This window comes from Alosa pseudoharengus, unplaced genomic scaffold, assembly GCF_046254945.1.
Source record: "Alosa pseudoharengus isolate Yale_2024_CS ecotype anadromous, Long Island Sound unplaced genomic scaffold, YU_APseudo_1.1 YU_APseudo_1.1_scf_16, whole genome shotgun sequence".
NCBI classification, from domain to species: Eukaryota; Metazoa; Chordata; class Actinopteri; order Clupeiformes; family Clupeidae; genus Alosa; species Alosa pseudoharengus.
The window spans coordinates 5,299,365-5,316,750 of record NW_027468630.1 but is presented as its reverse complement, the minus strand read 5'-3'; the positions used below and the strand labels follow the sequence as shown (position 1 = coordinate 5,316,750).

At 39.8% G+C, this 17,386-nt stretch overlaps 1 protein-coding gene across 2 annotated transcripts in view; it reads right to left on the bottom strand.

Moving 5' to 3' along the window:
* znf609b (zinc finger protein 609b) overlaps positions 1–14,587 on the bottom strand; it is a 78,551-nt gene extending 63,964 nt beyond the window's left edge. Inside the window, exon 1 of one of the 2 annotated variants that reach the window (XM_076286817.1) lies at positions 14,179–14,587. The gene's annotated coding sequence lies outside the window, so the exon portion shown is untranslated. The remainder of the gene's footprint in view (positions 1–14,178) is intronic. The other variant, XM_076286818.1, reaches the window with a different exon arrangement.
* Between the last annotated feature and the right edge of the window lie 2,799 nt (positions 14,588–17,386).

Here is a 17,386-nt window from a genome sequence, read left to right as displayed (position 1 = left end):
TCTCACACTCAGATTTGATCAGTACAAGTGCTTCCCACTGTAGCATGCAACTTCTCGCCAGTCACAGCCTCCGCTTAATCTCAAGAAACCACCCACAGACAATCTACAATGTAGAAAATGCATACTTCCAAAGCAACATCATTTCATTTGTTTACATTCAAACGTATCCTCCTGCTCTTTTAATATATAACCATAAGGGACAGCATGCAACTGTCACTTTATGGTGCAAGATTTTATAAACAACTAGTACTGGTATCATATTAAAATTAATGTTCATGGTATGCTAAAAGTAATAATTGATTGATTTAGTTTTTTCAACAGGATAAACCAGCCAGTGCAGGGCTCTACAGTGCGCCCATTTCACACATGCGAGTAAAAATGATGGCGTGCGAGTGCAAAAAAATATTTAGGAGCACTGGTGCGAATGACTTCTAACCATGTCAATGTTTGTCTACAAAATACACCGGAACATCGAGAAACATTACTGGTGCAAACCATAGAATCACGTAGCGAATGCAGCATAAAAACTACACCTCCCATCAACGTTAGCAGTTTCGCATTGTGACTCGCTAGTAGGTAATACTCCCATTTTATTCAAAGGTAGAACGCTATTGACAACTCCAGGCTTCCACGCATGCTTGTTTGTTTACACCGAATACAAGCTGAAGTGCACTGGCATGTTTAACTGTTAGCTGCAGTGTAATGTTAGATTATGTGTAAGTTAAGTACAGAAATGACTGTGCGCCCAAATTTTTGTCTGTGCTCCTAAATTTTTTAACTTGGGCGCACAAGTGCTCCTGGAATTTTTTTTTAGTGTAGAGCCCTGCAGTGAGGTTGGTGACAAAAAGGAGATCCTGTCAATTGAAAAACAGCTTTTTACCAAGCAAAGGTTGAGAGGTTTAGTGAAATGCCTTATCTGCTTGCCCAGTTACAAATAGCCTATTGTGTTCGCACTTTAATGACACTCATTTTCCTTTATATCTGAATGGTTGTCTACTCAGCTCAGGTCAGTTGACCAATACTGTGCTTGCTGCAAAAGTTACCGCTGTTGCCAAACAAGATCACAGTGTTTATCTTTAAAGGCTTACCATATGTTTTGTTTTTGTATGTCGGTGGTGATTGTAGAAAGCCATACTGAAACAAGTTCCAGTCATTCATAATCATCCACACTTTCACATTAAAATCGGATAGGATTCTAAATTACTATAAGAGGACTTTAAAGGCATGCATGTGGTGTGCCAAATCTTTTGTGTCCAATCTGTCAACAAGCTGAATTTATATTTTTGACATCTGTCTAGTTCAATTTCAGTTTCACAAAACCTTTTAAAGATAAGTCAAAGCCAGCAACAAGGACTTTCTTTTGAAGCAGGTATATTTAGTGATCTGAGGTTCATTTGGTCTAAATAAAAAAACAGGATAAGTACAAAACCTTGGCACCCAAGCTATGCACCTGAGCCAGCTGATGCTGGTTGCCCAAAGGAAAGCCATGTGGACTCAGAATGCTCTTTCCTGGTATAGGCATGGGATATTATCATAATACAAGACTACTGTCTACTGTTAAATAGAGTAGAAAAGAAAAGAGCAGCTGATAATCAACAATCTAGGCCTGTTGAGTTGATCAGGATTTGAATCACTAACCACAAACTTAAGCTAAATATAACATGCATGTCCAAAGAGATTGCTGCTCTATGATTCTTATTAATGACATCCAGTATTTTACCCTGTTGACCTCAAACATTTTTTAAAAATGTATCTGGATGAAAATGAGATGAATGGTGAAGGTTGTTGACATTACACGCATCCATCAACTCCGACGATAAGACTGCCGACAAGCTGTCTGAGCATGAGCAAAGACTGACAGTAGTGCTTCCTCTCCGTCATGTGCCTACTCAGTGAGGCTATTCATGAGGCTATTTATAAGTCAAATGTTTTTCACCAGGCTAATAACATAACATTAAACATGTTCCACAGGCTGTAGTACATTGTTGATGAGCAGTTATGTGTAGAAAGGCAACTCAACATTCCATATAATTCTACCGCTCATGAGCAACCACTCTGTGGTACTACCATTTTGTCAAGCACTTCTGAAAACCACACCTTTAACCTTACTTTTTTCTCCAACCCTCAACAGCTTTGTTCTGCTGCTCAGACCGGCTGTAAATAAGTCCCATAAAGTGATCCGCCATTCTCTCGCTGTGAGCACGAGGACAGCTGAAGAGGTTCGTGCCCCCTGACCCTCATCACAAGTAAATAATTAACACCAGCATCTGCAGCACAGAGTCCCCATCGCAGTACTCAGGAACACGTGAGGGCCAAATGGAGGGCTGCTGCACTAAGGACATTTAAAGAAAAACAGGGAAATATGGACCAAGCTGCTGCTAATCAATACCAATTCACAAGGCTTGTCAGTCTAATCCCATGAAATGTAATACAGACTGAATATCACAGTATACCACTTGGAGGGAGAGCGGGTCGAATCATAGGGGGATTTGACAAATGTGTATACAGAGGAATGCACTGTGTTAATAGTCTACTGAGATTCGCTCGTATGTTGCTCGCACATTGATTCGAGCTTTCAGAAAAAAACCTTAAAGCCCTCAAAAATGTAGAATGTTCATGATATCCTATTTAGACAAGACTGCATAAGATGATGCCAATATGCTTGATTTTTTTTTTAGATATCTATCTATCTATCTATCTATCTATCTATCTATCTTAAAGACATCACCTCTGACTTTCATATCATTTAGACTAAAATGTATACAGGACTGCTTGAGGTGTCATTTAATTGACACACACTTTTTCAAGCTCTGAGTGTCCTCCAGAAAAACAGACAATTTAGAAGCTATTTTCATTAATCTGATTCCTTTCCAGGACCCTAGAGGGAATATGACCTCAATTTATTGAAGCCAGTGACCTAATCATTTGTCTTCACAACTATGACCTGCATTTCTCTGCCATTACCAGTCACACTGAATAATGACAGTGACCAGAAACACGGAGGTAAACCCCATCTCTCCATTTTGGAGTGGTTTCATATCAGAGGCCACCCCATGGGAGTGACAGCCATGACCTGCCATTTGATCACGCTGAATGCTCTACACTCACAGATGGCCGGCTTTAGAACACAGTGGCAGGGGCTGGAACCAGCAGCTGTCCTGTTTGCTTAAGTAAATAGTTGAGTGGGTCCAATTTATGCAACCACCACTTCAACAAAGGCAATTGGTAACTCAATCGGCAGTTGCCTTCTGCTCTACCCCTCGCCAGGAAACGCTATGTAAGCCCTTGGACAGCCCCCGTGAGAGGCACCTCGGCAGCAGGTTTTTCCACTGAAGCTAAAAGATGGATCAGATTTTCTCCTGACAACCCATCAGATGAACAGTGTGATAAAAAGCGGAATCATTCCGGGAAACAGGCACTGAGGAGCTCACCTCACCATGTCCTCTCACTTTCTCTCCAACACGAAGTTAACTTTCTGAGAAATAGCTGGGTATTGAGTTGTGGTTTTTGCTAATGGTCTATGTATAACCCACCTTTAGAGCACAATTAGAGCAATCAGGATGGGAAATATGTAGGAAAATCAATGTTATTGTAAAATGGGAAAAGATGAACAAACAAGTAGTTTTTCCTCTGCCCGAGATCCCTGGGTGGCATGAGCCACATCACTCCTTCCTAATTGGATTGTGTACAAAAATAGAACGCATGAGGCACTTTAGGTGATGGGAATTTAAGATTGTGTGACGGGGCAAAAAGTCATGCAGCCATTCACAAGTCCTTTGGAGTGCAGAGCATTCTGCTAAAGTAAAAAAGCCATTTATACTTATCAATCCCTTTGTGACAAAACAGAGGAAATGAATAACAAGGGAGGTTAAAAATGTGCTCAGTAATCTTCCGGAGGGCAATGTCCGCACACAGCAGTCTATGGAACAAAACCTCTGTGCAGCAGAAATAAACTGAAAATTACAGTTTAATGTTTCCCTTTCTAATTAAATTACCTCTGGCTGTGTATTGGCAAAATAAAATATCTTTCACCTTTAAATGAGCAAATGTCCAGTTCAAATGCAAATGAGTATTTGCATCAATGTGTATTCCTATTGTTCACATCAATGTGTATCGTATTATAATAACATTGTCCAAGTAAAGCTTGCACTGTGGTGTATTTGTAGAAGAACAATCATAGGTAAGGCTCTCTTTATGTGTCTCAACAGGTTGCGATTTAACACACCAGAAAGTAATTACAGCACTGTATCTCACTCCAGGCGTTCACCTAGTACAACAGATCAGCAGTGTTGCACTTATCTACCCAATTTACTATTCATCCTCATGCAAAAGAGCATCATGCCCCCACGAGAATATCTTAAATGGGGGCCACATCTCATTGTGTTAGATAGCTAGCTAGCTAGCTGGCTAGGGTATGTTAAAACCATGCTATTATGAGCTGTTTCTTCTACCATTTTCAAATACATTGTCGTCAGATCAATAAATTGATGACTAATGCACATGCAGCGTTGTGAATAACAACCTCATATTTACAAAAATCCTGTTTACATTTCAAATGTACCTGAACTTTACACTGTTAAACCAGACCCCATGTAGTAATCAGAAATATTCTGCTAAACATTGCATTGATGTCACAGCAATGTTTATTGCCATAGATACCGACTGCAAAAGGTAAGGGAACACGTGAGAATTTGATGTTGTCCGAATCTCAACGATTTCATACAAATCATGTCCACACGTTACCAATTCACTTAGGGACAAATTCTCCCATGTGCGTAAGTAAAAAAAGTGGCAAGTAAGTGAAAAAGTCGCAACTAAGTGCTTTTCAGCCTCTGTGTTTTCTGCCCTTCTCCACCTAAGTATGTCCTTTACGCGCCATGAAGCCAGTTACGCACTTTGGGAGGAGCTACTCCAAAACCCGGGTGTATTTGATGTATACAACTCTTCCACCCAGTCCCCCTTGCTAGGACCGTTCTTTCCCTGAGCAGGTAATCAAGCCTCATCATAAAGTAATACCACAAGACGTTTAAAATGTGTGCTCAGGGGCTATCCTACATTTATCAATGGAATTCAATCTGTTCTAGAATTTCACGGATTGCATACTTGTAAGCGATTTCACAACAAGCTAGACTCATGGGAAACTATGCCGTCTTGTGTCATACACTCTGACACTCTCACATTTCAAGTATCAGGGCGTGGGCCTGCTTTTCAACCTGTCAATATAGGAGTCAGTCATTTTTTATGTGGTTTGCAAAGAGATGTTGAAACAACAGTAGCTGCAGGGTAGGGCAGATCAGTTGTAAAACAGAACAAAACATTTCTTTTGAGGTGTTTGTCAACTATGATAGACGGCATGGGAAGAGAATAGACTACAACACAGCTTGTCAATGCATTCAAGTTTGAACACAATATTGATGCTACATGGACACAAATTAACTTAACACAACTGGGTCATTCTGTGTAATATCAGACAGAATCCATGTAAATGGTTGCCGCACCATCTCAGATCTGAGTGAAATTTCTTTCCATTTACCAACAAAAGCTAAATAACTGGAATGACTTACCTTAATAACTGTTACAAACTGCTCAATTGCCCTATTCTTTTACTAATGACTGAGCCACATGACTTATTAACATCCCTCTGCTCAAGTCACTCAAAGGCGTGAGATACGCATGACCAATCTGCTCTAGTATCCATTTCTTTCACCAGTTGTGACAATCAACTTTAAGTGGAGGGGAAGATCTTAAATTCTAAGGTGTGTGTCGCCTTGGAACAGAAGATCCATTCTTCAATCTCGTTACTTTTAACAGCTACCATCTTCAGTGCTGTAGGGCCATGTTAAGGTGCAACGGTCTCATAAGAGCGATTCCATGCAAGGAAGCTATTCAAGGAAGCTCTTCATGATATATAATATAATATAATATTCCAGCAACAAGCGTTTAGAGCGTGCACTACTCCGTGTTGGTGTTGCTCAACTGGGAGAGGCAGAAATTAACAAAAAGATCATGGTACCCCTACCAAGGGAGCATTCACACTGATAAACTCCATTGTACTGCAAGATCATGGTACCCCTACCAAGGGAGCATTCACACTGATAAACTCCATTGTACTGCAAGTTGCTGTGATTGCTGTAAGATAAAAGCATTCCCATAAAGCAGGGGTTTCCAACCTTTTTCATTAAACGGATCGGACAACAGTTGTCATATTTCTGACAGACCGGTAGCAGGGACGTTGATAGTATTTTGTGAGAGGTGGTGCTGGTTTCACTTTCGCAAACACGCATACACATTGAATGAGCACTTATAGCCTACAGCTTCCACCTAATGTTATGCCTCTATATTTTATGAATTAAGACGTATTTAATGATCAGGGAAACATTTCGTTTATTTTTCTTTGGTCCGCAGTTCCATAACACCATTCAGTTGTGCCGCAAATTAACAGACAGAAGCACCGGGCATAATCTAGCCTAAATTCATGGCTCAGTGGAGCAGCAATCTACTCGTCGAGGAGGGTCATAGTTTGAAGATCATAGACCATAAATCATAGACAGAGAAAGCCTATGCAGTTGCCTCGTATAGCACTTTTTTTTTTTTTCCCGCGAATCAGTTAGGCCAGCCCACGGACAGGGGGTTGGAGACCCCCACTCTAAAGGAGAGTAGAGTAGAGTAAAGTTTTGCTGTGCACTGTAGACTATTGGGGTTCCAGTGTTTCCCATACATTGGCTTATTTGTGGCGGCCCACCACAATATCAACATTGACCACAACACAATGATTTTCCAGGTTGTACTAAATTGTGCTTAAATCTGGTTAGCATCATAGCCACGCTGTGCTAATTTGTTAAAAACTGTTGCATTCAAGTTAATTCTGCAAACCAACCACCACACATGGAATTCAGTTCTCTGGGAAACACTGGGTTCTATTTCAGTGAAATGACAGAGAAAGAAGATAATTTATAAACAAAATGCTCAGTTTGTAAATGCTGCTTAAGAGTACCTCAATCCACCGTTTCTCATTAGCCGGCTTCAGACCGTTGAGCCAGGCCAGGCCAGGGTAATTTGGGGGCCACCTGGTGATAGCAGCCCAGGTCTACAAGCCTCATAACCCTGAGACCTTTGAGTTCAGACTGTCAGGCCATTAGCCTCCCCGCATTACACCTCGACACGCCCTCACTTGTGAAAACAACACCAATACCACCTATTTTCAAACAGGATAAGCAGAAAGTCGCGTATCCCTTTCCTATACTGTATGCTATCGAAGTCAGTCACCTATTTCTGTCCTTTTACGTGTATGTCACTTAATATTAATTTCTATACAAACCAAGACGGCGGATTCCTAAAAAAACGCAAGCACACACAATATACGTGTTAAATAAGCTATGTACTAGGGATGTAACTATTACCGGTATAATGGTAAACCGCGATAAAAATGTTGACGATAACAATTACCGTTTTCATTTCAAATATCATAATTATCGTGGTTGATTACCACGGTGTGGATACCATGTGTTTAATCCCTCCCAGCTTCATCCGAGCCTGCTTTTGACATACAGTAGGCCTGGTACAATGAAACAAAACTGGCACCCTACTGATTCTGTTGTCTAATTGATGGTTTTAACTGGGATTCGGATTAGGCTACACCTGATTTTAAAAGGTGGAACATTTTCACCGCAAAACGTGCACTGTATCATGTAGCCACTCTGAGTCTTTCTATGTTCGCGTCCACATTAAACCCATTCCTCTCATGTCATCAGGAGAATACAGTAGCCTAAAGTTTTATTTTGAACATTTATTTTGGTCTCACTCATTGGATCCAAATAACATAAATAGCAAACTCCAAGTCATGGTAGGGTAAGTTAAGCTATAAGCATATAGCACATGACCAAGGAAAAAATGAACGGGACACTTTTTGAAACTATTTCAGCTTGTGTAGGCCCATCAGTGCTTTCTGAACATATTTGTAAAAATACCGCGATAATACTGAAAACCGTGATAATTTTAGTCACTATAACCGTGAGGTTCAATTTTCATACCGTTACATCCCTACTATGTACCATATATTACATTTTACCGTGACTCGAAGAGTGTTGTATGTCTGTGTGTTCAAATCCACTTGAAGGCAGTAGATGCTCCTGCTAAGAACCAAACCAGACTTTGTTAAAATCTACACATCTATGGCTACTGGGAAATGTAAGGTTCATTTATCAAATGCTATTTTGAAGTATTAAAAAACATTTTTATTTTGGAATTTCCGAACGAAAGGAGCTTTTACGATAGTTCTTTAAAGTATTCCACACTATCGATAGCATAAAACACACTGGCAGGAATAATTTAGTGGGACACTTGTCTATGTTAGTTAACTCATAAGTTCACTTTTTACTGTGCTACATGGCGACCTCTGGACAGAGTTAGCCTACTGACAGGCAAACATCTTTAACACAGACGTAACCGCTATCTCTAAACTCGGTGTGCTGGCAAATACTGCTGTGCTTTCATAGCCATTCATGTTTCTCGACTCCACACACACAACAACAGGCTGACCCCACCTTCACCTTGACACCACCCCTAGTCCCGCTCTAGCACCAAGTGGCCCAACCTTTAGGGTGGGCTAGAAATCAGGGGCCAGTAGCACCAATATAGCCCCCAAGTGGCACCAGTTAGCACCCGCACCTGAAGGTGTGAAAGCAATTAGTCCCGGCACGGCCTGGCTAGCTCGGCTTTGGCTCGACGGTGTGAAGACAGTCTTGATTCACGAGACTGTGGTGCCACGCCACAGTCTAATTTGCACCGCCATAGTTCCATCATGGACTGAAAGTATTACAGTCATACTGATGCATGCATGCCAATGTTAAAGGTGCTCTAAGCGATGCTGGGTAACATCACTTCGGTTGACGTTCAAACAAAACAGAGAGAAACTATCCTAAACGCGCATCTCGTCTGTGATTTGCTGGAACAGTTTGTTATGTTTTTATGGGCCAGGTTGGTTTTTTTGCCGTTTTTGAAGCCTGGGCTGTCCACAGAGATCACGTTTTTTTTTCAGTGTATTCAGGACACAGGCAGCTAGCGGATGGTGAGGTGATGTTTGCTGTAAGTGACAAAAATGTTTTAGCCTAAAAAACGTGTGACATCGCTTAGAGCACCTTTAAATCACTTAGTTTGCATTGTTTTCAATTCTTTCATCAGTATCTTTACACGGAACTGATCAAATAAACTAGTTGAACAAATGCTTAATTTCAGAGAGCGCTGAAATGTATGCACTTTTTTTTACTAGGCCTATTTCTTAACCATTGAACTCCTCAACCATGCTTTGTGGGCATGACCTTTTTGCACTAGGTCAATTACCATTCATACCTACACCACCAGTGTGTTTATGGTTGGTTACTAAGCACAAACTAGATAACACAAAATCTCCATACATTTTTCCGATATACACAGGAGAGGTGCTAAATTCCTGCTATAGGTAGGCGATTTCCCACAGTGGCCAATCAACAACCAAGCCTATTTATCATAGAGCTGGATACAAGAACAGACAGATGGCTGGCAGCAGTTGTACCCAGGATCTGTAACAGCCTTGCTTCATGGTATCATTCATATGTGCTGCCAGTAGCCTAAATGCACAACCAGAGAACCAAAGCAACAAAAACAAAATCACAAATAAAGCAACTTTTGTACACACAAAACAGCATCACCGACAGAGCAGCCTTCGTAAGCATTTCACTGGGGTTATCAAGAAGGCACCTTCCTTCGTTGGTGTTTTACAAGGCCCACCGACCATAGTCTGGCAAAATCCTTTGGGGAACACACTGACTATAGTCTATTTTTTGACTTTTTTTTTTGAGTGAATGTCCTCATGCCTACAAACAGCCTTCAGACGTAACGCCTCGATCATACAACTTCAACTACAACAGTGAGACGGCTATGCACCCTGTGAAATCAAGGAGCCACATCCAGTAGGGGCACAGGAATGGCATGGAAATGTAAAACGGCTGCCTGCATTCCATAACCACAAGTTCAGTGCTGTGCTCTAGGCCAAAGTCCAAGATATCACATCAAGGGGAATACATTATGCAACCACTGAAAAAGCCCAAATCAGCTGGCTAAGGAATGTCCTAGACAATGTGTGACTTAACATCTAGCCTTCATACATTACACATTTTTACCCAAAGTAATTTACAAAATGAAAAAACAACATCAGGCTTAGGTAGCTATTACTACTACAATATACTACCAGGGATGAGAGTGCAAAATGAAAGTATTAGCCTAGTTAAAGTATAGTCAAAGGATGTAGTGGTGGAAAGAAAACGACAGGACTGACAATTTTTTAATCTTCTACCACTGAGATGTACGGACATAAACAATAACAGACCATTTCACCATGTGCCACTTCTATCTGGGCGTTACAGGCAGCCTACTAACGTTATAGCTTCAAAAAGCAATACAGACTATAGTAGCTTATGCGATGGACCCGTTTGAGTGGATTTCTCCCATTGCGGATTTATTTTGTGTTCAGCATGTTCACAGTTGAAGAGTTTAATTAATGTTACCTAGCTTCAGATTACATTGAAGCTTCCCCTATTCCCCATTCTAAACAAGTTTCTTATGAATGGGAAAAGCCTGTGTGAAGAGTCAAACTGTCTTTAGTTTGTTGCAGTAGCCTTGTTATTGTGCTATCTCTAGCATGAACTAACTTGACATGACATACATTTGACATGACTTTGTTTGACATGACATTGTCAGAATTTATATCTGAATAATGTGTCGATAATTCATTGTCAAACCCCATGGGGAAATCAGTGCATCTCTCCACATTACTAGCCTATTCCATTTGGCTAAGCATAGGCTAAAATCAAACATTCTCAATTTCTATAAGGTTGGTAGAGAGAGCGTTACTAAGACCAGTGCACTGTGTGCAAAACGATATCAGTGTGCTTTAATACGTGAAAAATGCTCATCTGCCTAGTCATCCACTGATGATGACTAGCCTACTGTATGTAGCCTTGGGTTGGACTAAATATGTTCTTTGTGTTGTATTTACACTTAGATAAACATCATAGATAACATTATAACTGCACAATGTTTGAACTTACACATAACTGGTGGAACAGATTGTATGAGGCTATTGTTATCTATTAGGCTACATTAATTCACTTTGCATCTGTCAAACTTTACAGTTCTGAGAATGAAAAAAAAAAAAAAAACAGTGCCTTCCACAAGGCTATTCAGCATTGGTTTTTAAATCATCTTCACATTTTCATTTTATTTTCATGGTAGAGGGGTGAGCCTCGCACACATCATAGCAGAAATGGGAAAAGTTAACCAAGGTACTGACAGATTCCAGGCTGGCGTCATTGTGACATAGTGAATGGGGCGAGGCTTGGGATCTGTAAGTCAATCAAGACGTCTGAAAGAAACTGAACCAAATGTAAGCTGTGAGGTATATTCAGAAAAAAATAAGATCTGAAACCACTACTCTACTCAAATGTCACAATATGGTGTTTACATCACAGATGTCCAGACAGGCATTCCTGCCAGCCAGCTAATTATTTTGCATAAGCACACCTTGTGGACTGTAGTGTTGTGGACCTTAACAAGAAAGGCTAGCATCTCTTGCAGCATCTTAATTTCAAACACAATGATTACACCAGGCTATAAGCTGTGGCACCACTGTAAAATATAGGCCCTGTTCTTTTCTCAAGTTATTTCTACTTAAACATGACTCCAACTCAACATAGTTTGCACTGGCTGCACCATGTCGGTGCCATTACTTTTTAAGAAGACATGACGTTGTTAGAATTTATATCTGAATAATGTTTCAATAATTCATTGTCAAAATCCATGGGGAACTCAGTGCATCTCTCCACATTACTAGCCTATTCCCTATTCCATTTGGCTATAACTTGGCCTCAGCATAGGCTAAAATTGAACATTCTCAATTTCTTTAAGGCTGGTAGAAAGCGTTACTAAGACCAGTGCATTGTTAATGTGTCATTGGCCTCAATATGACTTAAAGTACATGAATCATAAACCTTAGCCTAAAAGATGCTCAATCAGCACTAACCAAATGCGCTATGCTTTTCCAGTGGCACAAGCAGACGGTATTCAAAGGCAACGGTCATTGTGTCAAAAATATTGTTCTGAAAAGAGATAATAATGGTATCCACCTAGGTCACACAGGGATGAATTTATTGAGACTCTGAGAGAATGAAGGTGCATCTCCCTGATGCAACTCAAGTCCTTCAATAGGATGCTTTATTAGCCAATTCGGCTAATAGCCTATATTATACGAGTAATACTGGTAAAATGCAGCAAATTCAAATAAGATCACCTTCACAAACCAATAAGCAGTCATTAGGGCTAATTTACTCACATAATGATTGAACATTTTCATCAGAAAAAATACTGTAATGATAGCGTAGGCTACCACTTCATTCCATGAGCTCTTGCCTGACAACCCCAGGAGATCTATTCAGCCATACCCTTATGTCAAAATATCAGATAGAACCAGGTAGTCTTGTTACATAGTGTGGCAACTGTTCTAAAACAATGTGTTTGTGTCATGCTGGTAGGGCACAACCTATTATAATGTATTAGGAGCCTTTAAACTCGTGCTCCCAGATTCGAGGTCAGGAAATGTAAACTGTAACGTTAACGGCGTGGCATTGCTGGTATTACTCATCAATTTACGGACTCACAGTTTATCTAGCAACTCGATCATTTAAATCTTACCAGTAGCTGTTGTCGAGATGTGATTTTATATTGTCGGCGATTAAACCGTACTACAACATACATTGAATTTCGATCCACCTGCAGAAATATCGTTGACGCCAACTAGACAAATGGGGTTGCTCTGAGAGTTGAGGTAACCTACAGGTCAAGTCAGACAGTTGGACAACAGACTTTGTTTGTGTTGAATTGCTAACGCAAGTTGGCGACCTTACTGAAGTTTTATGTGACAGTTAGACATCAGGGAAAAGTACATATTATACATACCAGACACCGAGGTGTATGATTAAGTGTATAGGACATATGAAAAACCACAGTCAACGTAGCATTAACTGAATAGTAGGCTACTCACAGAAATGTTCTCAACATGGCTAACTGGCATAGCTATTTTGGCAAAGCTAGCACGTTAAAAAAGCTAGCTGCTAAAGTTGGTGCTAGTTCGAAAACAGGCAATGATATACCCTTACAGGTGAATTAAATACATTTCTCAATGGCCATGCATTTATGCAGTTAGTTTATCTAACTTACTGCACTCATGTTGTCCCATTTCCCAGCTAATCAACACAAGCTATCTTCAACATGCCCGATTCACGGGAAGCAAGGCCTAAAGACAAGTTAATTTGAGATGGCTACCTAGCGACTGAAATGATTACCGCGAAACTTGGCTAAGAGAATAAAACCAAATTAACTAACGCTACATTTCGTTGACACGAACTTACATCGGATACTTTTCACCACCATGGCTGATACTCGCTTTCTGAAGTGTCTTCACAACAGTTACTGAACTGGCTCGCAATGTGTCGTGAGCCCTAAGGCTATCCAACACATGTCCTGTGTGACCAGCTTGCTAACGTTAATTAGCGAGCTACAGTTAGCTTGTTTTGTCATAAACCGTTAGTCTGCTCAACATATATCATAAATGGCCAAGTGAGAGACCTTACTGCATTTCCATTGGCGTACTGTTGTGTTATTATATACAGAATACTAGCTTCCGAGGCTAAATGTATACAGTGGGGAAGATTATACCATTTCACCACCAAGCTAGCTAGCTAACTACTGCTGTTAGCTGCACTGCTCTCTGTCTAGCTAACGTTATCTGACTAGCTGTCGGTGTCGACAATGCCTTCAGAGTCAATCAAATGATCATGTCATATGCTAAGTTAGTCGTTGCTCTCGTGAAAACACGAGTGCTGTGTTGCATTTAGAATAACAGACTCGTTTATAATGAGTTGATGTAATTCTTGTGAAAAATATTGCTCAATCTGGAATATGTAGCATGCTGTAATCAACTTCAGGGACCCTTAAACAAAGAGCTTAAGACTGTTCATGCACTGTAGCTGGCCAGCTAGCAAAATAGCAAGTTCGCGGTAGCTAACGCAAAATAGTAGTTAGGCAATGCTAGCAGGGTGGCTTGTCTTTCACATAACGTAGTCGAAAATCATTTCTATGATCACTTACCCCACTTGCTAACCCCAATCCAACGACGTATTATGTACATTCCATAAATACTGAAAGTATATATAATCTTGAATTATAAACACTCGCTGATAAAAACCACCACAATCCGTTGTACTCCCAAGGCATCCAGCAGCAGGAGAAAGGAAAGGCCAGCAATTCACTGGACTGCAGCCATCACACTTCAGGATCCCGTTCCAAAATGGAAATACCGGCTAAAATGGGCATATTCTCGAAATTCAAGTTTACGATCTTATTTTTCCCAACAGTAAATCCAATACCGAGACGATTTCCAAAACATGTTATTTCCTTTGGTTGCCTTTCCTCGTATCTTCTTGATGACCGTGTATATCTTTCAGCACTAGAGATGGATACAATGTAACCAAGAGGCAGAGTGGAGTGCCACGAAATCCAGGAAAAGATTCCAGTTGGATTGAACCGTTGAAGGAGAACGGCATTAGGAAGAATCGGAACTGGAGTTGAGTAGCTAGAAGCCTAGGCTACCTAGGCTATTCACTTGAAAAGCAAACACAGTCAAAACTTACTTAACCAATAACATGAAAAAAACACAATAGGTTAATAACAATTACAACAACATATCATTTCAAACTTTTAAAAACTATACATTATTAAAATGAACATGCATTTAAATCTTAAACTCTAGCCTGCTAGAGTAAACCTTCACAACATCTTTTTACAGTATTATCTGTCTAGAGCCTTTTGAAAGGATAGCCATCATTGCTGCTTTTAAAAAGTCTCTTTGATGAACATTTTCCAAACTTATGGAGATGGAAAGTAGCCTAATTGAGGGATCTAACCATTCCACGAAGAATGTTGTTATTAGAAAAGGCTAAAGAAGTTTTTATTTTTAATATTTGCTTTCTGTAGCCTATAGGCTTAATTCCATTTCATTTATTTCATACTGTAATCTATTAGCAAATTAATTAATCTTCCATGACATTTGTGTTGTCAAACATAGGCCTATATACTCCACCACAAGAGCTGAACAAATCAGCATTTTTTCTAATTTCTTCAAGTATGTAGGCTGTTTTTCAACTGATTTATATAGGCTAGGCACCAACTGATTAATAGGCTACAGATGTCAACCTCTTTCCATGGAAGAGGAGTTTTTTTGTAATAGGAGAGCAACCACAGAGGTATTGTAGGAAGATTTTACAAGCAAATGTGTCATGCCATTTGTCATGTATTAGCCTACCAGAGACAACCTCTGCTGTTTACTTGCTTCAAGTGAGGTGGCAAAAGGAGATTTTTAGTGCTGGTTGCCCTAGCAACATGAATATGATAATGTTGGCTTTGACGTGACAGAGAGAAATCATCTCAATAACAAACAGATACAACAGGAACAGGGTGGCTGAGGGAAAACTGAATTAATGGGATCATTTTCACACAGTGAATGCAGCCAGCAAAGCAGAGCTGTCTTCCACCTTCCTGTTTCCTTTATAAATTCATGCTTGCGGCTAGCACTGGCACTCAGAAGGAAGCTACTCTCATATAAAAGTTGAATAACAGACATTGCAGTGACAAAGACCGTAGAGGATTCTCTAGCTCTGAGGCATCTGATTGAAAAACTGCGATATCTACTTGGTTCAGCCCAATTTGGTGTGTCAGAGAGACATATGTCTTATATTTAATGTCTGTTGGAAAATCACTGATATCATCTGTTAAAAATGTCCACATCTTTCATGCTCTATATGTTGGATCCAATTGACAGATTAACTACCCCAACCTCTAAAATTCATATGTACCAATGTAAGGTAAATTCAAATGGTGCTTGCATTGAAACTGGTGGTCAGATGCACAGAGTTCTATATTATCTATACGGTAGCCCCACTGTAGTCTAGGCTACTGCAGAGCCTGCATATATGTGAATACAGTATATCTCCAAGTCCGTCATGCTCTGTCTGTCTGTTGTTTTTGTTTAATCGTTTTGTCTACACATATTGCACTTCATGCAGTGTCTGCACTTTATTTAGCCCTTGTTTGTAGAGAGCGCATTTTAATGTAGCCCTGGTCCCGGAGGTTTCACTGTGTACTGTGTATATGATTGAAATGACAATAAAAAAAACTGGAAAGTAATTGCTCTCTTATTTTAGAACTGCATTTGGATGGGGTTGTTAATGACTTTAGCAACATGTTCTCTGAGATATGGTTTAAAGCCGACTTGATTCAATGTAGAAATCTTGCCATTAGTTTGTCAACAGTCTGTAATGATTGATGTCCTTGTCTGGACATCAGATAAAGATACATGAATAGTGTACCTTTATCTTGTTGTTTAGCGGTGGCAGAAAAAAGAACCATTGAAAGATATGTAAGGACGTCAATAACACATTTTCATTTCAACACTTGGAACTGGTACAACATCTACATTTGTTATGGTTCTTCAAGTCTTGTGACAAAGTGAATCAGTCCTAGCACTGGTCTTAAAATGTCATGTCGAGATAGGGTTTTGAAGGCTGTCAGTCAGCTATGGACAGCCTTCAAAATCACTGATTGAAAAGGGAAATGGCCCACTTCACACTGAAAACGGCTTATCGTTATTAGGTACACATGGGTAAAAACACATTTTCTAAACCATTTGAATAATCTCTGAAGCTTATTACAATGCAGTAACACATTAGAACACCCATTGCTGTATGCAATTGCTTGAAGGGATCTGTTTGTGGACATTTTACTTTTCTTCAAGTACATTCATATATGAAAATTTATATTTGGATAATTAATGAAAATTAATTAATGAAAATTATTAAGTTTGATTTGGGATTGGGAAACAAGTTTCAAACTCACTGCCCTTGTCATCAATGTTAAATTCAGCTCTTAAACATTATTCACTCTCCTGACCAAAGAACTCAGTGGCTTGCCAGACATTCTTGTGCAACCAAAGCTTGAAGACACATGAGTGGAGTTTCCAGCGCCTGTAATCCTCTTTGTCACTTCTATAATCTCCATTATTGGTTAAAAGACGGGTGGTAAATCTGTGGTTAGTTTTGATTTTGAGACTGACTAGTTAGTCTGACCTCTTGCAAAACTGCAGTCAGATGCTCAGAAATATAAATAAACCATAAAACTGCTAAAGATTAATAAAAAAAAACACATTACCTAAACATGCAGTAATTAAAATATTGAGGTTTCCTTTCCTATTTCCAGGTCTTATCCCATGCATTAATAGAACTGCTATAGATGATGATGGTGT